The following is a 25,987-nucleotide window of genomic DNA, read 5'->3' as shown; positions in this document are numbered from 1 at the left end:
ATTGGAAAGCCTGCGAAATATAATGAAGCTTGCAGTCAAGTAGTTTCAACGAGGTCCAATAGTTGGAAACTATTGACCGGTCCAATAGGTCAAAGCTTGTAAGTCAAAATATTGTGTACTTATTTTATATAGAAAATGATAATTGAGGTATAATAAATATTCATATTTCATTTCAGGGGGCAAAGTTACTTCAAAGAATTGAAATAAGGTTGGTTGATCCATTTTATTTTATGTTTTTATGTGTAATGTTTTATATGTATTTTTATTTCATTTTAAGGTTTACCACAGACATTTAATTTATGAACTTTATTTTTGTTACAGATGCAGCTGGGAGGATGTTTCAGTCATAGACCTTGGATAGACTCCGTTGTAGCAGACTAGGGAGAGTAGCATATAGTTCTCGTAACGCTATACAATAGTAACAAGATCATTCTACTCTGAGATTGTTAAAGGGCCTGTTTGATAGAAGTGACGCCAACGTTCTCCAACACTACTAATTTATGAATTTTATTTTTGTTACAGATGCAGCTGGGAGGATGTTTCAGTCATAGACCTTGGATAGACTCCGTTGTAGCAGACTAGGGAGAGTAGCATATAGTTCTCGTAACGCTATACAATAGTAACAAGATCATTCTACTCTGAGATTGTTAAAGGGCCTGTTTGATAGAAGTGACGCCAACATTCCCCAACACAACTAATTTGTAAATTTAATGTTTGTTACAGATGGGGGCCAGAGGCAGATTCAGTCATAAACCTTGAATATGGCTTATTAGAGATCTGCTTCGATGGAATTGACAATTTTCTCAAACACATCACTAATCTTTATTATCTGTTTCCATTACAGAGTTTATACAGAGAATATAGGTATACCGTATTTTTAATTTTTTTTTGGTCCTATGTAAGTTTGTCATAAAGAAATAGTATGTGGTATTAATGTCAATGGGATAAAACACACAGACGAAAATAAGTTAAATACCTTTATAAGTATGGATGAAGAAAGACAGACTACCCCATAACCAAAAGAAATGACAGACAAAAATATACAAAACAATACACAAACTAAAAAACGTACAACACCAACCCAATCAAAGACCAAGGATGAACTCAGGTGATCCAGGAAGTTGGAACCAAAAGAAATGACAGACAAAAGTCTACAAAACACTAAACTGAAAACTAAAAATGTACAACATCAAGCCAACCAGAGACCCGGGGATGTACTCAGGTGACCCAGGACAGAAGTACTACTAGGATGGGTTTTTCACTACCAGGACAGGACAGAAGTGGGTAAGTAATTGATATGTTAACAAATTTACAAATTGACAAAGTCATGGGTGTTTTTTTTCATTCATTCTTTCTTCAATTCTAAATTTTAAATGTGACAAGATAAAGATGGCACATAATTTTCAAATATAGATTTTTAGAATTATTCTTTGTTATTTTGAAGTATCTTCATGTTTGACAAAATTTTAACTTCAATTTAACTTAAAAAAAATATGCTCCAAAATTTATTAAATTGATACACCTTTTTTTCACAGAAAATATTGGTTATCTATTTTAACATTCATGTGAGTCAAGTTAAGATAATGATGACTCAGTCTTACTCCATGAAAACACTGGTATCTTGCATTATGAGGGGCTTTAGCAAGGGGTGCTACCAAAATTTGTGTAAAAGAATAAAGCTTTCACTCACTGAGTCCGAAAAATTACTCATTTAAATTCCAGAGTTCTGATAAGGGTGAATCAAATTCCCACGAAAAATAAAGTCCTTATACTGAATTCCCTTTGGCTTCAAAAATAAATAACCTTGAAGTCTGTAAAAAATCTTTATGCCCCTCCATGATGATATAAAATTAAAAAATTTCACTGAGTGAAGGGGAGGTAACTCATATGAAATGAATTTACAAATTTGAAAGAATTTAAACTACATGATCCAATTGAGCTATACATTTGTAAAGTAAGACCCAGGGACCATGCTCAGAGAAGTCTTTTGTGTATATTATTTTACATTAGGGAAGTTGAGTCAGTACAATGTGTGGATACAGCCATTTTGAAAAGGGGGTTCCAAACCTAGGAACACCATGAAACATTCACATATTAAAAAAAAAGAGGAATCAGAATAAAAGGAGGGATTCCAACCCCCAGACTCAAAATTTAGATATTTATGTGAAGTATTTATCAATTGAAAAAATATGACTGGGTTCAGATTATTTAAATTTCATATTTTTACTCTTAAAATGTACTGGTATTTAGAACAAAATTTGAATGCAGTAATTTTTTAAATATTTTAACTTTTGATGATTTGAAAATGCACACATTTACTTCTACTACTACTAGTACTCCTATGTGGTTAATCTGCAGGCGAAATGATGTACTGTGTGTGTCATGCAGTACACCCCAAGTTAAAAATACTTTAATTCTGAATTAGTTATTTTTATATGAAAAAGTCTTCTTTTATATTTGTTGTAAATATTCACCATTAGAATTTCTAATATTTCTGAAGGATTATGATGAGCAATTTTTAATTGTGAAAGTTTTCATGTTATTTATTACAACAGTAGCCAAATGATCATTTGATCCATGATAGCCAAGTACCTGTACTCAAAACATGTCTATCTTTTCTTCTTGAATGCAGTAAAAGATTTGTCCATAAATTTCAATAGTTAAATTATGCATCTATTAATGTGCAACAACATAAGAAGCAAAATATAGAAGTTGGAGATTAACCAAGGGTATAACGCCTTCTTTATATTTGGGGTGTTAATTTAATATTAAAAGTTATCGATACAGAGATGATGATAGTTGCAATAACTTCAGATGAGGTATATCCTGGTTATGATTAATTTCTCTGTATTTTCACCACTACAGACTGTCATTTGATCCAACGATTGAAAGTTATTTTTAACATTGTCTTAAAGGTCTATCAGTGCTTTTTTTGTGGTGAAAAAAAAAGTAAAATCACAAAAATACTGAACGCTGAGGAAAAGTCAAAACGGAAAGTCCCTAATCAAATGGCAAAATCAAAAAAGATAATGAGTAAATGCATTTTTTTTTGGTTCTTCGTTAAAAAAAAAGATGTCATTTAAATTAAAATTTCAGATTTATAATGAAATAATTTTTCCTAAGACATTTAAATTAAAATTTAAGATTTATAGTGAAATAATAATTTTCCTAAAATTTTTACATTTTCAAAGCATTGTAGTTGTCAGATCATAGAATAACATAGTACTTGAAATTGATTTAAACTCGTAGTCTAGTGCATGCAAAGTTCCGAAGCAAAACATTCTTTATCTTCAGAGTTTTGGTGTAGACTTAACAAATATCAAATGATCATTTCAGAAATACATTATGCTTGGAGCGCTGCGTGTCTTTACTAACATATAACAAAGTTGCTTATTGGTGTTTAAGTAGTAGGGTTGGTTATATCTTCTGTTTGTTTCAGTTGTTCTTTGGATGGTTCTTTGGTTTTGAGGTATTTAGGGTGTGGTGTTTACCATTCGAAGGAATCTTATATATGTAATTCTGAAATGAAAAATATTTGATATTTCTAGTCATAAAAAAAATAATCAAATGTTTGAGCATAAAGCTGCTTTGAACTTTGAATCTGTACGATTTTCATACTTTCTTTAATTTCTTATTTTCAAAATTGAAAATGAATATCTTCAATCAAAATCAAAATCTAAATTGTATTTGACATATTATGATGTATTGGAAATGGAAAACTAGATAACATATTCTCGTAAATTAAGTTGAATTCAGGGGAAGTGGAAAATGATCCCAAAAGATTTTTAGATATACTTTATCTTCTTCAAAATTGTTTCTGGGTATCTACATCTTTAAAGCACTGATCGCTATTAAGATAATAAAGAAGTAAAAATACATTTTTATAACAGTCAAGCCATAACGAAAATTCTGCCATACAAAAAAGAATTTGGATGTTTAATCTACATTTATTATAGAGTTATAAACATAATCGCAAAGGTTATTAATTCTTACATGACTGAAAGCTTGTACAAGTCTTAATATTTGGTGAACAATAATAAATTTCTATGATATATATATATTATCACTATTTTACTGAATTTTCCTTTGATCTTACTAACAATTTCCTTTCTCAGCATAGTAGAAAGATATGGAAAGTATCTCTAGAAACTAAGGCTGCATGTGCCATTGTCAATGTAAATTTCAACGTCGTCATAAGCAAAATAGTGATAAACAGATTATCATTGGTCATCTCAACTTGATTGCTTTTCTCATTTTCGCGGTACCGGCTCAAGGGAGAAAATCAATCTAGTTGAGATGACCAATGAAATTTATAATGATTTCCAATACCCTAAAAACTTCATTTTGAGTTATCTGAAACTATCGTCATCTCCAAGAGAAGAGTTATCTAACTTATCAATCCCGATAACTTACAGTAGTTATCTCCCTTTGCTTCAAGCTTCTCAACCTTGGGTTAATTTTCAACTCTCACCTTCAACACTAGGTTTTCATCCACAGATTCCAGACATTTAATGATAACTTCATTATTATGAGACCATAATTGACAACTGGTATTAATGTTTTAATTTCACTTGTTAGTCCCATTTAACAATTGCTCATCGTAATTTGTAAAATTAAATTGTCTTGAGTTTAAGCATTTCATTGTAAAAATTTCCTGTTTAATAGAAAATTAATCTTTTTAACTTCCCAAGCCATTCTGTGATCAATATATTAAAGGATAATTTTGTCCAGCTTCTTGAAACAATTTTTCTTTTTTGCAATCAAAAGTATTGACAGTGAGCAGGATCATTTCAAGATCACAAAAAAGGAGCTGAAAACTGCACGTCTATTTTATTCTATTTATCATGTGTACATGAAAAGGAGTAGATTGTACAACACAAAAATTTCAAATTTCAAATCATATGTTTGTTGAAATATAGCTCATTTTTGTCGAGCCTGTGACTTTTGTCGCAGAAAGCTCGACATAGGGATAGTGATCCGGCGGCGGCGTTAGCTAACTTCTTAAAAGCTTTATATTTTAGAAGGTGGAAGACCTGGATGCTTCATACTTTGTATATGGATGCCTCATGTTACGAAGTTTCCGTCAGTCACATGTCCAATGTCCTTGACCTCATTTTCATGGTTCAGTGACTACTTGAAAAAAAAGTTGATTTTTTGTAATGTTAAATTCTCTCTTATCATAAGTAATAGGATAACTATATTTGGTATGTGCGTACCTTGCAAGGTCCTCATGCCTGTCAGACAGTTTTCACTTGACCTCGACCTCATTTCATGGATCAGTGAACAAGGTTAAGTTTTGGTGGTCAAGTCCATATCTCAGATACTATAAGCAATAGGCCTAGTAAATTCGGTGTATGGAAGGACTGTAAGGTGTACATGTCCAACTGGCAGGTGTCATCTGACCTTGACCTCATTTTCATGGTTCAGTGGTTATAGTTAAGTTTTTGTGTTTTGGTCTGTTTTTCTTATACTGTATGCAATAGGTCTACTATATTTGGTGTATGGAATGATTGTAAGGTGTACATGTCTAGCTGGCAGGTGTCATCTGACCTTGACCTCATTTTCATGGTTCAGTGGTTATAGTTTAGTTTTTGTGTTTTGGTCCGTTTTTCTTATACTTTATGCAATAGGTCTTCTATATTTGGTGTATGGAATGATTGTAAGGTGTACATGTCCAACTGGCAGGTGTCAACTGACTTTGACCTCATTTTCATGGTTCAGTGGTCAAAGTTAAGTTTTTGAGTTTGGTCTTTTTTCTTATACTATATGCAATAAGTCAACTATATTTGGTGTATGGAAAAATTCTATGATGTACATGTCAGTCTCGTAGGTTTTATTTGACCTTGACCTCATTTTCACGGTTCATTGCTCAGTGTTAAGTTTATGTGTTTCAGTCTGTTTTTCTTAAACTATAAGCAATAGGTCAGCTATATTTGTTGTATGGAAGGATTGTAAGCTGTTCATGTCTGCCTGGCATGGTTCATCTGACCTTGACCTCATTTTCACGATTCATTGGTCAATGTTTAGTTTTCATGGTTAAGTCTGTTTCTTAGAAACTATAAGCAATAGGTCAACTATATTAAGTGTATTGAATGATTGCAAGGTGTACATGTATTTCTCGTTTGGTTTATATGACCTTGACTTCATTTTCTTGGATCATGTTAAGTTTATGTAATAGTTGTAATAAAGCTTTCATTTAGGACTATCAACATAACATCAATGGTTAGTAAAGAAGGCGAGACATTTCAGCGTGTGCACTCTTGTATACAATTTAGATCTTTTATTGAAAAAGGTATTAGACTGATCTTAACCCTATCATACCGTTTGAATTACAACATAAATTAATTTGCTCCTTGGTATCAAACCATTCTATCTTTTTCAAATTTGGTAATTACAATATAGGTAAAGCACTTGCCATCATTAAATACTTTAAAAAAATAAAATAAGTAAAACCCAATTATCAATAACTGACTGCAGCTATTCTTCATTGGATCCTTTTTGAAACTCATGGCCTGAGACAAAGAGTAATCTAAGAGCTTGACTCTTTAACAGGGATCCAACTTGAGCCTCATTAGTTCAAAGGAGTTTTCCATTAGTCCATAATAATTAAGAAATAATTGTTGCAAGCTATACTTTATTGTAATTTTAACATGGGTAGGCATAATACTGTAAATTCAGAAATTATTGCGTGCATTTATTATTGCAATTTTGTCATTTTAGACTAAAATGCGATTTTAATTTTTGCGATATTTAGAAAAATCCTGTTAAGTTCAAATAAAAAATTTCAAAATGCGAGTTTAAATTATTGCGATTATAACCCTGTCGCATTTTTCGCAATAATAAAAACATCGCAATAATTTCTGAATTTACAGTATATACGTGATTATTTTTGCCTGAGCGATAGCATACAATCAGTTCTGTTAACCAAGCAGTTTTAGATTTATATTAGACCCTGTTTCAGACTTTGGGGATTTAATCACTAAAAAAGTTAAAGATAACCAGACTATTTTAGATTTAACTGGTAATCTGTTTTCTTTTCACGGTAGCAAAAAAGAGCTGATTCCTGTAAGTCTGTATATTGGCTGCTTCTGGTTCTTATCCATTTAAGGAACCAATGATTCAGGAGAGTGCAGTAACCTTGCCTCAGTCCATTATTGTCAAGATATCAGTGATTTTCCTTTTTTTCTGACAAAAGTCATTGGAATTTATCTTACATAAAACAAATTTTGATATAACCAATCAAAAATGCTATCATAAATAATCTGGGAACAAAAAATTTTACTTTTTCAATTGTAAATTTTGCTACTATTTTTCTTTCAAGTATAAAACTACCGGTAAAGTAAAAAGTAAAAATCTATTTTATTGAAGTATTACGTGCCATTTGAGTTTTGAAATTAATTTAAATTATAAAGTATTGAAATTAATTTTTATTATAAAGAATCTCTATTTATATCATTTCTTTGAGTTCTTAATTTTTTCTTTCTAAATTCTTTTATTAAATCTAAAGATTTCATACTTGATACATGTAATATCATTTTGCATCATATTTGTATTTTTTCATTTCAGCTTCTTTTTCTTTTACCACTGAAACTTCACAGAATAATTGCGTACATTTTGAAGTTGTGTACCTGCTTATATGAAATTGTTTGAGGAATTTCCCCCCATTCTTCCCTTAATTCTGATCTTGATGATTGTTTTCCAAAATTTTCAAAGATGGTACTGATTTTGTGTAATCAACTCCTGCAGTTTTCAATCTCAATCTTTTTAACTTCACACAATGATTGTACAAATATTTAAGTTGTCCATTTGGTACTATGGAATTGTTTTATAATTTTTTTCCTGACTTGGGAACTAAGTAATTTTTCATCAAAGGTAAAATAAATAGTTTTCAACCCATATCTTTTGGAATTCACAGAGAGTTTGCAAATCTATAGAGGCTTTTACAAATTTTGGGACTATACATGACTACTATGTACATGAGTAGTAAACCTTGAAAATGAGATATTTTTGATTAATCTATGCTTCAAAATATTTAAAAAATGTTGATTTATATGTTTTTATTATACTATTACTACACTGTACTTTTTTTCTTACATTTGTATAAGTATTTTCATATCAGATGTCTGGTAACTTATATAAAAGCTATTATCTAGAGCTCTGTAAATAAAAAAAAATGTAAATATAGTTCTAAAATATACTTTTAATGAGTGGAAGAAATTGTGGGGTACAGAATACATTTCGTAAATTATCAAAATACAAGTTGCCTGTTTAAAAGCATGTCTGGTATTTTTACAGTACTTTTTAAATGAATTTAATAAATTATTTGTATTTTAAATTGAGAATTTCTTCAGTTTCCATGATTGCAAAAATAATGTGAGATGCCTTAGAACATTCTGGTGACTATTGTACATTTTATAATGTACAATGGAAAGGACATTTCATTACTTAGATAAAATGGATTCAGTGGACTGATTAGCATAAAAAACTATGATGGAAAACCTTTGAAAGCAGCCAAGATAGCAGCTCCAAGGAAGATGGTCAAATAAATCATTCAACCAAGTCTGAGGCTTTACCAAGAAATTAAGAAGGCAAGTTTATTTAAGCCAAATATTTGTATACATTTTCTAGAAATATTCGCCAAGAAGTGCATATTAAGACAACACGCCAGCACCCTTCTGATCTTCTGCATGCAAAACACCATTGATGTATTAATTTTAATAAGTTTTATAATTTATGTTACCATTTTCTTGAACAAGAGGGGCCTCTGTGGCCAAGTGGTCTAAGTAGTTACTACTGTAATCACTAGCCAGTCAACACTCAGGTTGTTAGTTCGAACCCCACTCGTGCGGGTGCACTCGACTCCAATCTTAATTGACTAGGATTGTCAGTTTTCCTACAGAAGGTCGGTGGTTTTCTCCGGGCACTCCGGCTTCCTCCAATAGAAACTGGCCGCCACGAAATAGCCCAAAAGCGGTGCTTAAAAGTGGCGTTAAAACACCAAAAATCAATCAATCAATCTTGAACAAGATTTTCGATCAAAATATTTAAAACTTCAAGGGGAGACAAGTACAATTAACAGCAAGATTTGTTCATTCAATGGGATATAACTGTTAAATTTGCACATCACTTTTGTGCAGTTAAATTCCAAACAAAAACCTTTGACTTGTTTTATTTTTATTATGTCAAGTTTTCTGTTAAGTCAGGTTAATAGTTACTCCTTGCTATAGATCAATGACATTTTGTATTTATTTGCATTACTACCAAAATATCGAATTAATTAGCAATGTTGCTAATCATCACATGTTTTTCATTTTCCGCTGCTAGGCGAGACATCTCTGTCAACAGTTTATCTTACAAACTTGTGTTGATACTATTGTGTACATTTTGTAAGAAATCAGAACATTATATAGTGACTTTATATTTATAGAGAAATAGATTTGTAAAATATATAATGTGTCTTTTTTAATTCTTTTTAGGTTCTTCTGTGATATGTTTTCATGGTGTGGGAATAAGACTTGGTGGTCTAATACAGCTAATACGAAGGTATGTACCAGTATGTTAAATTAGTCCTGTTTTGAAAAAAGAAAAAGTATTTATAATGTATTTGGAAATAGCATGTGCTCTAAGCGTGAAGGTTTGTAGGAGTTTGGTAAGAAGTCTTTGCTTTCTTTAATTGCCTTTAAAGGAGTAAATTTAATTATCTGATTTGATTATGTAAAAGTTTGTTGGGATGCTGGTTTGCTGTTCTCAACTTCTATTACATATTTATAGACTTTTATTTAATTTGCCACTGGACATTTAGCAACCAACAATCAAATGAATCAATCATTCAAAATATGGAATATACATACAGTATATCAAAAATGATCCTTTTAAACAATCTTGAATGACTAATCATTTTATTTTTCAGGTTAGCATCACAGCTTGTCTGTAAAGATTGAAGCTGGGAGTGGGCATTGGAGCTGACTTTTATGGTAAGAACCAATAAAAAAAAAACTATGTAAAAAAAGAAATATGTTAGACATCTACCATTGACTTGTTTTTCATCCTTTTCTGCTAATAAAGACTGGTAGTTCAAAAAATATATCAGCAAATCACTTTTAAACAAAGTAAGAGAAAGGTTTTATGAATCATGATTATAATGACCAGTTACTTATTATTTTGCATTTGATATTGTTTCAATTTTCAGATTTTGACATTTACGTTTAATTCTGTATATTTCTTTTTCAGGTAACTGTGGCTGCATAAAAGGGCTATGTGATTTTACTGTAACAGTAAAGAATGTAATTCAGACTATTTTTGTGTATGTTTGAGAAAATGTTTATAATTTTTACAAAAAGAAAAAAAAAATTATGTACTGGTTCTCCATTTTCAACAAGATTGGAAGTTGTAGGTTAATAGGTCTTTGCAATTTCAAAAATTACTTTCTATTTTCTGTTCATACTCATGTCTAGGCAAAACACTTCCAGTAGTTTAAGAATGGAGAATCTAAAAAAAAGAAAAGAAAAAAAAGAAAAAAAAAGAAAAAAAAAGAAAAAGAAAAAAATGTTCAATTATTGAAATGTTTTTTATTTTTGCAAATTGTAATATATTTTTTCACCTTTGTGTCATTTTTAGCTGAGTTTATAACGAAGGGTATATTATTTTAAGAATATTTTACAAGAAGCATAGTTGAAGAATATCTTGATGAAAGTAGATTGATTGATTTTTGGTATTTAACACCACTTTCAGCATGATTTGCTATATCTTGACTGCCAGTTTTTATTTGTGGAGACAGCCTGGTGAAAACATCCCCTTCAACAGAGAAACTGGCAACTATTGACGTTAAACACACCTACAATGTGAGTGTTCAGAGTGTTGACAGGCTAGTGATATAGTAGTTGAACTACTTTGACCATTCAGCCACCATTACTACATCCGCACTAAATATGTTATTGAAATGTGTTGAAATTTTGTAATTTATTTTTTTATTTTGATAAACGGTATACTATTTATGTTTTTTTGTTATATATAACAAAGATGTGGAGTTCTAACAGGGTGAAATTTAGGTCAAAGGGAGGTAATTTATTATACTGTGTTTAACTTCAAATACTTGAAATTCCCTCAATGTTAGATTTTTATTTACTTGGATACTCACATTTATGCACTTTTTTACATATCAGATGTTTTCTAGATAATACAAATTTAGGGTGGGAAAAATTATGTGTCACTTAAAATAATTACGTGAAATTTTTCAAAAAGTTTATTAATTGAAAGTGCATCTGATATTTTTTATGTATATTACTTAATTTTCTAAAAACAAATGGACACAACATAGATTGACGATTAGATATTGAGAAGAACCACCTTGTCAGCCAGGATAGCAGCTCTTAGGAAGATGGTCAATTAAATCTTCAACCAAGTCTGACTCTTTACCATGAAAATAGAAAAGGCAAGTTTATTTTAGCCAGATCTTTTAAGATAACAGACCCTTCTGAAATATTGCATTTAAAACACCATTGATGAATTAATTTACCAGTTTAGTATTTAAAGATACAAGATACATGAACAAGATTTTCTATTAAAATATCAATAGTAAATCCTAAAAATAGTCATTAAACTTCAAGAAAAGACCAGTACAATTTAAAACACGATTTTGCATTCAATGGGAGATAACTTTGTAAAATATTCAAGATATTTTTTGTGCAGTTAAATTTAAATCTGACGTTTTTTTACTTTTCTGTCTTTTATATTGATTTAAAAAAAAATGATTTTATACAATTGTCTACCTGCAATAAGAAATCAGAACAATATTTAGTAAATTTTAGGTTATCAGTAACACATAAATTGATTTACAAAATGTATAATGTGTTGATTATAATTTCATTTCAGGTTCTTTCTGAGACATGTTTTCATGGTGTGGGAATAAGGCTTGGTGGTCTCATACAGCTAATACAAAGGTATGTACCAGTATGTTAGTCCTGTTTTGGAAAACTCAAATGTATTATAAATATTTTATGGAAAAACAAGATTTGAATGCTTAAAATATTTTTTACAGGAATCTACTCTTATTATTATATCAGTAACCAAATAAGAGTAAAGTTTAGGATTTGAATTGTTTACATAAAAATGTGTTGGCTTGTTGGATTGCTGTCTCATCCATATGTTCTTTTTCTATTTAATGATTTGCCACTGGACCTTAAGCAACCAACAACCATTCATTCAATCTATTCAATATACATACATAATACCAACAAAGAACCTTTTAAACAGTTTTTATATGCCCGTTTACGGGAAATATTATGGTATACCGTTGTCTGTCTGTCCGTCTGTCCGTCCGTCGTCAACATGTCGGACATTAATTAAAAACGCTTTAACCAATTTGCATAAAACTTTGGTGAATTGTTTATATCTATTGACGTGAACTTCCTTTCGTTTTTTATAAATTTTAGATTTTACGTTTCCGAGTTATGGGGTTTTATTCATTAAAAAAAGGGAGTTTTTCCTGTTTTCGGACAAAACTCAAGAATGCTTTCACCAACTTGCAAGAAATTGTGGTGAATTGTTTATATCTATTGACATGAGCTCCCTTTCGATTTTTATAAATTTTAGATTTTACGTTTCCGAGTTGCAGGGTTTTATTAATGAATTATCATTTTATATTTCAGGTTAGCATCACAGCTTGTCTGTAAGGATTGAAGCTGGGAGTGGGCATTGGAGCTGACTTTTATGGTAAGAATCAATACATAGATTTATGAACTTTTCATCCAAGAGCATTTTAAAGCCCAAGATTTTTGTGAGGCACAGATGTAAATCTTACATATTAATGTCTTCTTTACTTATAGTTGAATAAACAATTTAGAAGGAGATATAAAGATATATAAGGGAAGTCAAAAAGTATAATGTATAATGTGAAATCTTGTGATTTCAGTTTTTTTGTTATCTATAGTTGTCCCCATATATGAAAATATGTAAGTGTGGTATGTATGCCAATGAGACAGCCATCAACCAGAGACCAAATGATGTGGATGCAACTAAATATCACCCTATGCCTTCAACAATGAGCAAAACCTATATTGTATAGTTAGCTATAAAGGTTCAACATGACTAAATGTTAAAAAATTCAATCAAGTATGTTAATAGCCTGATATACTATATATAGCTATAAAACAATGTTAAAAAGATATTTGTCAAGACATCAGCCAATGACTTGTTTTTCATCCTTTTATTGCTAAGAAATACTGGTAAAATTTATGTCAACAAATCACTTTATAACAAAGAAAAAGAAATGTTCTATACATTATAATTGTAATGCTCAGTTAAAAATAATTGTTTTGCATTAAATATTATTTCAATGTTCATGAGTAATGTATATTTCTTTTTCAGATAACTGTGGCTGCATAAAATGGTTGTGTGATATAACTGCAACAGTAAAGAATGTAATTCAGACTATTTTTGTGTATGCTTGAGAAAATGTTTATAATTTTTTTACAAAAAAAAATATGTAAAGATTCTCCATTTTCAACAAGATTGGAAGTTGTAGGTTAGCTTGTATTTGACATTACAAAAATTCTTTCTATTTTCCCTTTATACTCATGTCTAGTCAAAACACTTCCAGCAGTTTAAGAATGGATAATCTAAAAGAAAAAGAAAGAAAGAAAAAAGAAAAAAAAATGTTCAATTATTGAAATGTATTTTTTTTTTGCAAATTGTAATGTATATATTTTTGCCATCTTTTTGTTATTTTAGGATTTGAGATACTTTCAAATTTTCCAAGTTACTTTATACATGTAGTTAATGCAATTAAATCTGCGGATGTGAATATTCCCACTAAATTTCTTAGCAAAAATTTTAATTATTTTTGTTTTTTTTAGCAACGTTTCAAAATACCTTACAATAGCAAATGCCTCTCTAGTGTAAACTAAAAAGATGAATAATGGTCTGCAGTAAATATATCCCCTTACAACCTTTTCTTTCATGTTAATTTTAATATCTTTAAGATATGTGACGAGGATGCTCTAATGCAGAGGAATTTACGAAGTTAAGAAGTTAGAAATATATTTTTTGCACTTTTTTTGTCATTTTTAGCTGATTTTGGTTTGTAACCAAGGTGATATTTTTTAAAGAATAATTTTACAAAAGGCATAATTGAAGAACATCTTGTTGAAATTGGATTGCTTGATTTTTGGTGTTAAACACCACTTAAACATGATTTACTATAATTTTGGCTGTAAATTTTTATTTGTGGAGACAGCCAGAGTGCCTGGTGAAAACATCACCTTCATCAGGGAAACAGGCAAACCCTAGTCAAATTAAGAATGAAGTTACACATTTCATGTGAGGGTTCTCAGTGTTGACAGGCTAGTAATACAGTAGTTGAACTACTTATAGGACCACTCTGCCACCATAAGTCGATCAGTACGAAATATTTTATTGAAATGCGTTAGATTTTTGTTATCAATCTATTTTTTAATTTTGATTGTACTATTTTATTTATTTTGTTTAATATAACAAGGATGTGGAGTCCGAACAGGGTGAAATTTGGGTCAAAGGGAGGCAATTTATTATACCCCTGTTTAACTCCACATACTTGAAATTCCCTCAATGTTAGGATTTTCATCTACTTGGATATTCATGTTTGTACATTTTTTTTTTAATATCAGATGTATACTAGCTAATATTTACTATTATTTAGAGCTCTGTAATAAAAAAAAATAAATGTAAGCAGAGCTCTAGATAAGTATGCAGGGTGGGAGAAATCTTGGGTCATTAACAATTGATTTGCTGAAATTTTCAAGAAAGGGGATTTATTGGAAATGCATCTGATATATTTAATGTATAAAACTATATTTAAAAAAAAAGATGTTAAGATGATGAGGAGAGCCACCTTGTCAGCCGGGAGAGCAGCTCTAAGGTAGATGGTCAATTTAATCTTCACCAAGTCAGAGGCTTTACCATGAAAAATATGTGGTAAGTTTATATATTCCACAAATTTTATGGTAATAATATATATATAGGCATTTAATATTATTTTTTAAGGGTTCTTTTCTATCAGTGTTTGATATTTAGAGTATCTAGTCTTACATTTGTTTTCTGTCTGGTATCGAGTGAGCTGTGTTGGATAGAAACCAACTGTATGCAAGTTATTATCAATGAATTTGTAAACTTATGTGGGTCGAACAAATTTTTATGCAAAGTCTGTAACTGTTTGAATATTGAATTGATATAGAATCATTTTCATAAAAGCGTGGACAAGACGATTTCTTGGCGCTCTTATTTTATCTATTGACTGGGTCAGATAAGGTGAAAGTTTGTCTGTAACGTCCACTTGTCACATTGAATGTGTTATAGACATTTAAACTGGGGTCGCCAAAGGTTCTAAATGCCTACATCAAATAGTACGAATTACTAGCAGAGGACAAAACCTTGTGTGTTGATTTAAATGTTGAATAACTATTTTCTTTTTTTCTTCTCTTGTGCCTACATGTACTTTGCTCTTTTATTCTATTTAAATCCCTATTGGAATGCCTCTGACAGACTGAGTGAGCGTAAAATCACTGTTATTTATAGCCAATGGCAAACAAGTTAAAGGTACTGTAAATTCAGAAATTATTGTGTGCAATTATTAATAAATAAATTTGGTGTATTTGCTGTCTTCTGATTGGTTAAAAGTATTACTTTTATTTTCAATGTTGTCAATTTTTATGGCGACACGCCCACTCTGACATTGTATATTCATACGCCAACATCCGTGTACGTTATGGTTAATATAAATAATATAAAAAGTTCTTTGAGCCTTATTTTTGATAGAAATTTATTTATAATGAATGGCTATAATTTATTTTGAATTTATTGAACCATAAAATTAATTTTTGACTCTTCACATTTTACATAATCCGCTTTGCGGATTATTCAATGTGAAGAGTCAAAAATTAATTTTATGGTTCAATAAATTCAAAATAAATAATAACCATTCATTAATTGCGATTTTGTAATTTTAGACTAAAATGCGATTTTAATTTTTGCGATATTGAGAAAAAATCCTGTTTAATTCATATAAAAAATTTCAAAATGCTAGTTTAAATTATTGCCAATACAACAATGTTGCATTTTTCGCATTAATAAAAACATTGCAATAGTTTCTGAATTTACAGTAATTGAGTTAGTATTATTACCAACATAAGTATTGGGGTTGTCTACGCTGTTATGAAAATGGTTTTAAGAATCATCAAAAGAGAGCAAAACCATCCGATTTTGTAATTGAATATTCCAAAATCATTGTCTTATACATATATGTGCACTTGCACAAGGTCAATTTCTATCTCTAGCAGTTTAAAGTTTATATAGTGAAGATGATAATGTATAACAGGTTTTAATAAATGAAACATAGCATTATTTTGTTAGTCTTCTTAGAGACAGATTGATCTGTAAAACAAGTAATTATATTTTTATTTTTTTTATATTTAGGTTGTTATAATGATGATGTTTTCATGGTGTTGGGAGTAAGACTTGGATGTCTGATATTGTTAACATGTTGGTAGGTAATCAAGCATCTTTTTAGTAATATAATATTTGAAATCAATTTCATAAGGTTCTTTAGTACCAAAAAAATAATTTTACACTGATGAGATACCGGTTGAATTTTTTTGGTAAATATAAAACGAGTTTATAATTCAGAATTCCAAATATTTTTTCCATGATTTTTTGTTATCCTAGTGCAATTTTAAATTTAGTACATGTGTAATAATTTTTTTTTAGGAAAGTATAGTATAACTGACTACTTTTATATTCCAGGTTAGCATCAGGTTTCCATTGGGTTACTTGCTGGGATTAAGCTGTTATAAAAGTGAGAACTTATTCATCAACATACAACTTTAATGTGTTTATGTTATAGTGTGATGAATGTCACTAAATAGATTTCAATATATATATTTTTTTTTAATTTACAATTAAAAAAAATCAGTATTCAATCTTTTCATTTTAAAATAATGTACCCTTTAAAGCAGATACTAGATCTGAAGAAGATATATGAAGGGGAGATAACAATAAAATCGGATATTTTTGATACTATATATTTTTGAGTAATCAATATAAGTAATAAACAAATTGTTTAACATACACTGATGTCTGTTTCTTTATTCCCGTTAGATTATTTTAAAATTAAGAATCAACAATTGAAATTTAACTTTGTTTCTTTTTCAGTCGAAAGAGTTGCTGTTGCTGCCTTCCTTGTATGGTAAAATCCTCAGACTACAATCCTGCAAACCATTGGATGAACTGTTGCTATCTTTTGTAAAAAAATCAGCAGATATTTATCTTATAAGCAGAATGAATTATAAATGCAATTAATTTTTAATGCTTTATTATTCAAAATATTTATTTCATTATTTTTTCTTGCATTCAATTATTGTTTTGTGATTGAAGAAATATAAAAAAAAAACTGTGAAATTATTGTTATTTGAGAGGTCCCAAAGGTATGATGTATGGTTTCACAAGATACCCATAAGACTTGCTTCAGTTTACATATATTTTTTAAATTATGTACACTGGTTAAGAATTATAAGTCTTTTGTGAAATGATTTTTTCTGGTTAGAAACCTATTAAGTAGGACTTTGATGGCCAAACACTAAAAGGGAATAAAACAAATCCCCTATTAAACAATTTAAGTACTGAGTTTTTGGTGCAATATGAACTAGAAATAAAAATGTTTTGACTCTGCATTCTTTACATTCATACAAATTAATGGCTGTCAGTTTTATTTATTGGTTTTGTTAATATATTATAAATGCATTATTCAGCATCTGAGGCCACTCAAGTGAAAATAATTACATAGTTTTTGCAGTTTGTCATATTTTCTCATTTTTGTGTGATTGATTTCTATATTTTTTCTCATTTACGATTATTTATATTTTAATGTTTGATTTTTGAGGCTTGTACTCAGCTTCTAAACAATTACCTCCCCCTCCACATGTATAACCAGGATCCTGTAAAAAAAGTTTTGATTTTGAAGGATGGATGGATAATTAAAAATGCAAGATTTTTTTAATGTGCTAGTTCATAATGTAAAAGTCTGCACAAGACATCTAACCCTACCTGAACACATTATTCTGACTTCCAGCTGACCAGTCTTTGCTCCTACTAATTGCTGAATGCTTGGCAGGGGAGCATCAAATACCTATTTTCAATTCTTTGATATGACCCAGGGCAGGACCAAATCCCATGCCCATCTGCACTCATGTTGAGCATAAAAAGGTTATTAAAGAAGATTTGTCTGTCTGTCTGTCCATTATCATCTCTCATCCACCACAGCTTATAAACTATTGGAAAGTTTTCATTTAAACTTTCAGATTATCTTCTGTATCTAATGGCTGTGTGTATTTTATTTTATTATAATGAAATTTTGGGGTTCTCAATTGTAATGAATGGACCTCCTAAGTATTTGAAAAAAAGGGAAAGAAGCTTCTCATACCACCATTTTATCATGTGAAGGATAGGTTGGTTCAAATATATTTGTTTTTAATCATGTTTTTAGTAGTTGGATCTCATTATGACAAAATTTTAATGACTTAAATTCAAAATAAATTTGGGGTTCACACTGATATATATTACAACTATAGCTTTAATGTAAATTTTCTAAGGCTTTGCTATAACAAGATTTGTGTTTTATCTGGTTTTATCTGATTTTAGTGGTTTTTATGTGGTTTTATTTGTTTTTACTGTCAAATCTTGTTATACCAAGCCTTAGTATGATTGAGTTTATATATTTTGATTATACATGCAATTCAAAATATAAATTTACATAATGAGATCAGACATTTATTATGCTTTTAACTCTTCTTAGTGGATAAAATAGAAAAATGAATGAACATAAATATTGAAGTGGTCGTTGAAGATTGACCAAATTACAAGATTTATAAATGCAGAATCTTGCTCTAACTAAATCTATGTTCTTATCTGCTGAACCAACCTATCCTTCAATATGAGTAAAAATATTTTATAAATGGAAAAGTCCATTCTTCGATTGGGGAACCTTTGGATGTGAAAAAAATATACACAATGCCAACAGATACTGAAGATTATTTGAAAGTTTAGGCAAAAACAATTCAATCCTTTTAATTGTGATTGGAAGTTGTAGACGGATGAGCAAACAGATGATATACTTGCTGACTATGGCACATTTCCTAAAGGATATGGACTATGGGTATGGGTTTTGCTCATGGTTGAAGGCTGTAGATGACTGATAGTTGTTAAATTCTATGTCATTTGGTCTCTGGTGGAGAGTTGTCTCGTTGGCAATCATATCTCCTCTTTTTATTTTATATGAAATAATTACTTATTACTTCCTGGGCAAAAAGTTCTGGTTCCAAGAAAATAATAAAAAAAATATTTATATCATACATGTATTGTTAAATAACTATCCTACTTTGATATAAAGAATTGACTTTGGTTAGAAATTGGGAGGAATTATAAAGAAACTTTATATACAATATAAGAGCTTGGGGTTATAAATGTTTAATGAAATGCAGTTAACTATTTCCTTGGTGATCTAATAATTTTTGCATGGATCACGATATTAGTTTATTTAAATAACCCAGTAAATAAATTGAGTACACCTCATAAATGAATTTGATTCATGTACTTTTATGCATTTTTTATCTTAGTATTTACCATTGTATTCCTTGTTATATTTGTAAATGCCTCTTCGTATGTGACAAACTGAGGATTCATATATTTTATGGAATTATATAAATTTATTTTAAGTTTGGTATTTAAAAGTATTGGAAAGCACCAAGTTTAATATTGAGCAAAAAAAAATATTCCTTTAAGACCTAAGGATATTAAAATTTAAGACATGTATCTCAGAACAGAATTGATTTTCTAAATTCTATTTAAACAGCTAGTCTGGGAACTGGTATCAAGAAACTAAAAAGAATCCTCAGCTCTGTCAGTTATTTTGTATAATTGTAATATTTAACCAATGATACCTTACCCATGATGCAGATCCTTTTCCTCCTTTTACTTATAAAGGGACTAAAAACTTATTATTATTACAATTTCTTTGGTATTTGTACACACTTGATGGAGCAGAATGGGTCTGGTTTCATTTGGGTATTTTATATTATGATGCATGATAATGATATAAATAAATAGGTAAATAAAAATTTAATTGAGAAAACCTATCTTATATTTTATTTGAGTCTGAATGACAAATAAAGGGGGAAGAGGTTTCTGTGGTCAAGGGTAACACACAGCTGATTTATTGTATGGTATGGACAAAGTTGAAAAAGCGAGACTTGGGCATGCTTTTTCCATAAGCGGCAACTTCAACAATGTATTTGATTGTGATAAGTTCAAGTTAAAGAAAACAACTAGTGGTAGGTCAATGATATTTGGTATGCAGTTATATAAGCATTGAAACATCTTATTTCTAAGGAGATTATTTTGCTTCTCTCCCTCAGTCATAGTCGACTTAAAACTTTTAATTAGTTTATATATGTATAAGTTTGTGATTAGGTCAATTGAAAGGGAACTATAAGTGGTATGTCAATGATATTTGGTATACAGATGTATAAGCATTGACAAATCTCAGTTCCATAGAGATTGTTCAGCTCCAGCCTCAGTCGTGGTTTATTGACTGAATGTTTTGCATTATTTACATGTGATTTGTGATTAGATCAGTTTAAGATGAGTGACTGATATTTGGTATGCAGTTGTATTGGCATTTGCAAGTCTCATTTTCATAGAGATTATTTGGTCCTACTTCCTTATCATGGTTCATGGACTTTGAAACTTTCACAGTTTAACAAGGAACCAATTGATAAGTCAATGGTGTTGGGTATGCAGTTTTATAAGCATTAGCATTTCCATGGTGTTTTTATTTTGCCCTGAACCGTCAGTCATGGTTCATTGCATAGATAACAAGTTTAAATATTGCAATTTAATTTCAACATTTGCATTATACCACCAAAAAACGCAAGACATATCTCTGTGTCAACAGTTTATATTTCCATCTCTTGGTATCTTTCAACATCATGTTTTGAGTTTTAAATGTCACAGAAACTTCTTTGCTAGTTTAAACAAGACTTGACACAAATGATACCTAGGAATAACATGACAGAAATGTTCATTAGACTTGCTGATTTACCTGATTGGCTGCCAAGTCTTTAAATAGATCTAGAATTCTAAAATGATCTAGTTTATATAAAGGCTCATCAGATACAAACCACAGGGATACAGATCTAGCAGTGGATGCTCCTGATATAAAACTTCATAATCAAGACTGAAGAAGAATGAGTTAATCCATATCTTGTATGCAGTTGCCTTATGGTCTGGTTTAATCTGGCATATGAACATTATCTTGATTCCATTTTTAAGGGTATGTGTACATTATTTGTTTTCAAATTAATTTGACAGTTTTTATGTGTAATAAGGACAATTAATTCTCTTATGGTTATTGCCTGTGATCTATTTCTCACATAAAGAGATATATTTTGTATCACATTGCATGGATTGGGATAAGAAAAAGGTTTACGAAAAATTTGTTAATTTGAGTGGCTTATCCTGCACCATTTGGTCCGGGTACACAGTTATTGTCCTTTGATTTTCGTTGTCAGGTGAAATCAGGAAGTATAGAATCTGTACTTTGGCAACTTCCCTGAATGATTTGATGGTAACAATTTATGAAATAGCATAAAACTAAAGGATTTAAACTTTTATTTGATAGAATTTCTGCAAAAATGACCAATTTTGGCATTTTATGGTCAAAATAAGCATTTCATAGCTTTTTCAATTTTGATGCATAAGTGGCATTCTGACTTTCTATCTGACAGGTTTTTATGTGTCAATATTTGTGTTTCTATGCTTCAATCCAGTTGTATTACTCATTTGTGAACTCTGAATCTACAGAAAAGAAGATTATCTCAGACAATATGTGCAAAATGTATTGTATATATGGTCCTCGTCTAACGCCCTGTTTGGATCAAGTTAAATGTGAGGAGCTTGGAACATAAAAGTTGAAGTCCATTATAAAGACCTCACTAAATTTGTATAAAAAGCACTTAACAATGTCTTTTGTACCTGTTTTATGTCACATAATATCTTTCTTTTCTTCTGTAGGATAGCAAGTGGTTCAAATATAAGCCTGTTGAGACTAAAATTGCATGCATGTTTTTCACTAAAAAGTGAAAAATCTTTGTATCAGACCATACTGTCTGCAAAAAAAGTTGAATGCAAGAGTCTTTTTGTGCTCAGATTTATTGTATCATGTCACCTGAGTATAGAAATGATAAAAAAGACACAAAATTTTATTTCATATAGCTTCAATATGCATTTTTAAATGTAAATATGTGATACGGCCTAAATTGACCCTAAATTATTTTCAGTCTTACTTGGCCTAAGACCCTTTTAAACTAATGTGATATGTTATTTGTAAGTTTTCTTTCCATTTAAAGTACATTTAATACATATGTAAGGATTATTTATAACCAAAAAGCTTTACAAATTTAAAATTGCTGGAAAATATTACATCTTCATGTAAGGCCCCCTTCATTGGAAAACCTCCATTTTTAGCCACAGGCTCATATAAATTTGACTTTTTAATAATTATAATAAGTCTGATAAATCAAATGAGTACTCTATTGCTTTTAATACATAATATATTATATATTAAGGCATTTCAAAAGTATTTTTTTGCAATATTTTAATTTTTTAAGCCCCAAATGTTGATAGTTGAAAATTTTCAATTTTAACGTCTAAATTTAACACTCAAAGTTGAATATAGAATTAGTCATATTGTCTATAATATATATCCTATTGCCATGAAACTTTGTAAGCAGACTTATAATTTAATAAGATTTGGTCATACAAAGTTTCATTAAGATTGGTCAACTTTTTCTACCCAATTAGGTCCGGATACACAGTTATCGTCCTTTGATTTTCGTTGTCCACGAATATAGTCCCTAGTGTGGACAGTGTGTTACTTGTTGATTTTTTTTATACCCCTTCCGAATTTATTTCTCCATGTTTTATGACTCAAATAGTAAGTAGGGGGGGTGAAATGACACTGTAAAAAAAAATTTGGGTCATGAATTTTAAAGTAAAGTAGTGATTTGGTCCAGCTGAAAAATGTTAAAAATTAGCACTTCGGAGGCTGTCAAAAGATTTGAAGACCCCCTTAGCATGAAATTGTCCATATTTTGAGTTAGAGCCGATGAAGTTTTCTATAATTTTGATATAATTTGTCCCAAAAGTAGTACAACACACTGTAAAAATATTATTGAGAAAGCGCAGGTGGGATTTTTTTAATTTTCATTTATTGTCTAAAAGAAATGCACTACGAAATAACTGTGTACTCGGACCATTTAACAGTTCTGCCAACTTTTAATAATGCAAATGCGTGAGATTTGGCCAAAACCGTAAAGATCAAAGAGAAAAAACAATAGATCAAAGGAAAATGCCGCCAAATAAGCATAAAAATGCATGAGACTTGGCAGCCCTGATATTTATTTATTATTATTTTGGTCATCATTTAGGTTCCATGATTTGGTCTGTTCTCTGCCAGATTCTCTAGGTCAACAATGCATGGTGTACAGAATGATTGTAATGTGAATATGATTGTCTGATGAGATACATCTGACCTTGGCCTTTTTTTGAAGTGTGGTCAACATTAAGTTTTTATAGACTGCAAAACTTTTGCCATTTTATAATGGTGTGGATATGTCGTCATTGTGGTCTGTAGACATATGTTTTCCAGACAATAACTTGAGTATAAGTGTATAGATCTCAAAGAAATAAAACCACAAGGTCCCATACCACAAAAGGAAGGTATGAATTGAATTTGGGGTTATTGCCCTAACAGTTTAGGAATAAAGGTTAAAAAAAAAAGATTTTCCGGGGTTTCCAGACCATAACTTGAGAATAAATCCATGGATTTCTATGAAATTATTATACAAGATTTCAAACCAAAAAGGAAAAGTTGGAATTGATTTTGGTGATTATGGCCCAAACTGTTTATCAATTAGGAACCAAACAAACACCAATACTTTGTATACATTATTTGTTTCTTGACCAATTTCAATTTCGATGAGAATCATGTATTCTTTGGGTTCTTTAATATGCTGAATCTGTTACCATGTTTGTGTATTTCTGTTTTCGAATTGGTTCACATTCAGGTCCAAAGGGTCCAAAATTAATCTAAGTTTGATTTAAACCCAAAATTGCATTCTTTGGGTTTTTTTTATATAATCAAACTGTGTATTTAGATATTGGGCCCATTATCAAATTGGTTCACATTGAGGTCCAAATGGTCCAAAATTAAACTTTGTTTGATTTAAACCAACATTTTAATTCTTGTGGTTCTTTGATATGCTGAATCTACTGGTAACTGTGATCTGTTATTAGATTTTGGATTTTTAGCCCTGTTAACAAACTAGTTCAAATTGAGGTCCAAAGGGTCCAAAATCAAAAAATTAAAAATTGAATTTTTTGAGTTCTTTGAAATGCTGTTTCTAACTTATTTTAGATTTTTGATATTAGGGTATAGGTAAATGTATTTTTGAATTCTTAGACCACATTCATTTGGAGTCCGAAACCTATGCTGTGTCAAATATTTTATCACAATCCAAATTATGAGCTGTATCAAGCTTGAATATTGTGTTCATACTTGCCCCAATTGTTCATGGTTCAACCTCTGTGGTTGTAACAAACTGTGCCCTGCAGTGCATTTTATTATGATTAGGTCAGAACTATAGTGAGTGTATAAAATGATTGTAAGGTGTAGTATGGTTTATATTTGCATCTGACAGGGTTTATCTGAAATTTTTTGGAAAAAAAGGTTGTTACCAGTTTTTGGAGAAAAAAATAATTTGTTTATGACCCTTAGAAAAAAAATTGTTTCACCCTCAGATGCCACTATATGTTGTACAACCCCCCTGTTACGTCTAAATATACCCAAGAACTCTCTTCTGATGTTTTTGAATGCATAGAAAAAGATATCTTTCAGTATAAAAAAATGGGTGAAATTTTGTTATGTGGAGATTTTAATGCCAGAATAGGCTCTGAAAATGACTTTATAGTAAACGATGATTCAAAATTTACTCCAATTTTTGATACATACCCTACTGACAAAAACATTATGACAAGAAAAAGTCGAGACCAAAAAATTGATCAAAGAGGCAAAGAAGTTTTGGATTTTTGCATTAGTAAACAAATAAGAATTTTAAATGGCAGAGTTCTTGGTGATACATTTGGTAATTTTACTTGCTATACCCCCAATGGTGCAAGTGTGGTTGATTATGTTGCTGTGTCGGAAGAAATTCTTGAAAATGTACTGTATTTTAAAGTATCCAGATTTATTCCCACATTATCTGATTGTCATTGTAAACTTGAGTGGAAATTATCTGCAAAATATTGTGTTCCTGGAGAAAATGATATTCCAATCCAGTTGAAAAATATGACACCTAATTATATCTGGACTGACTGTTCAGCAATAAAATTTCAAGAAACACTTTCTTCAGATACACTACAAAACTACATACTAGAATTCAACAACAGCACAATTCAATTTACTCAGACATCAGTAGATGAAGCATCATCAAAACTTTCAAACATCTTTTTATCAGAAGCAAATCTATCACTTAAACGACCTTTAAAAAAACACACAAACAAACAAAAAAACAAAAAGTGGTTTGACGCAAGTTTACAACAAGCTCGAACTAACTTGCTTAATTATGGAAAAATTTATTCAAGATTTCCATATGATCCAATTATCAAAAATCACTTTTATAAACTGAATCGTGAATACTCCAAACTAAGGAAATATAAATACAAACAATACAAACAATCATTGATTAGTCAGCTGGACTCCTTGCACGAAGAGAATCCAAAACTGTATTGGAACTTAATTAATGAACTACAGGAAAAAAATGAAACACAAAAAAAATGTGGAGTACAACCATCAACTTTGATATCACATTTCCAAAAGTTGTCACAACTGAAAGGTGAATTTCAA

At 30.2% G+C, this 25,987-nt stretch overlaps 3 long non-coding RNA genes across 3 annotated transcripts; all 3 read left to right on the top strand.

The window, feature by feature from the left end:
* The first annotated feature begins 9,474 nt into the window (after nucleotides 1–9,474).
* Nucleotides 9,475–11,187, top strand: LOC127714786 (uncharacterized). Its single transcript, XR_007987935.1, has 3 exons — nucleotides 9,475–9,543; nucleotides 9,911–9,974; nucleotides 10,231–11,187. It is a non-coding gene; the product is annotated as an uncharacterized LOC127714786 (long non-coding RNA).
* A 670-nt stretch (nucleotides 11,188–11,857) lies between these two features.
* Nucleotides 11,858–13,630, top strand: LOC127714788 (uncharacterized). The gene is made up of 3 exons (XR_007987937.1): nucleotides 11,858–11,939; nucleotides 12,648–12,711; nucleotides 13,366–13,630. It is a non-coding gene; the product is annotated as an uncharacterized LOC127714788 (long non-coding RNA).
* A 9-nt stretch (nucleotides 13,631–13,639) lies between these two features.
* LOC127714787 (uncharacterized) lies at nucleotides 13,640–16,817 on the top strand. The gene is made up of 3 exons (XR_007987936.1): nucleotides 13,640–14,949; nucleotides 16,447–16,516; nucleotides 16,774–16,817. It is a non-coding gene; the product is annotated as an uncharacterized LOC127714787 (long non-coding RNA).
* Nucleotides 16,818–25,987: the final 9,170 nt, after the last annotated feature.

This window comes from Mytilus californianus, unplaced genomic scaffold (assembly GCF_021869535.1).
Source record: "Mytilus californianus isolate M0D057914Y unplaced genomic scaffold, xbMytCali1.0.p SCAF_9, whole genome shotgun sequence".
Lineage (NCBI taxonomy): Eukaryota > Metazoa > Mollusca > Bivalvia > Mytilida > Mytilidae > Mytilus > Mytilus californianus.
Note: the sequence above shows the minus strand (reverse complement) of the source record. Positions and strands in the feature narration are given on the sequence as shown.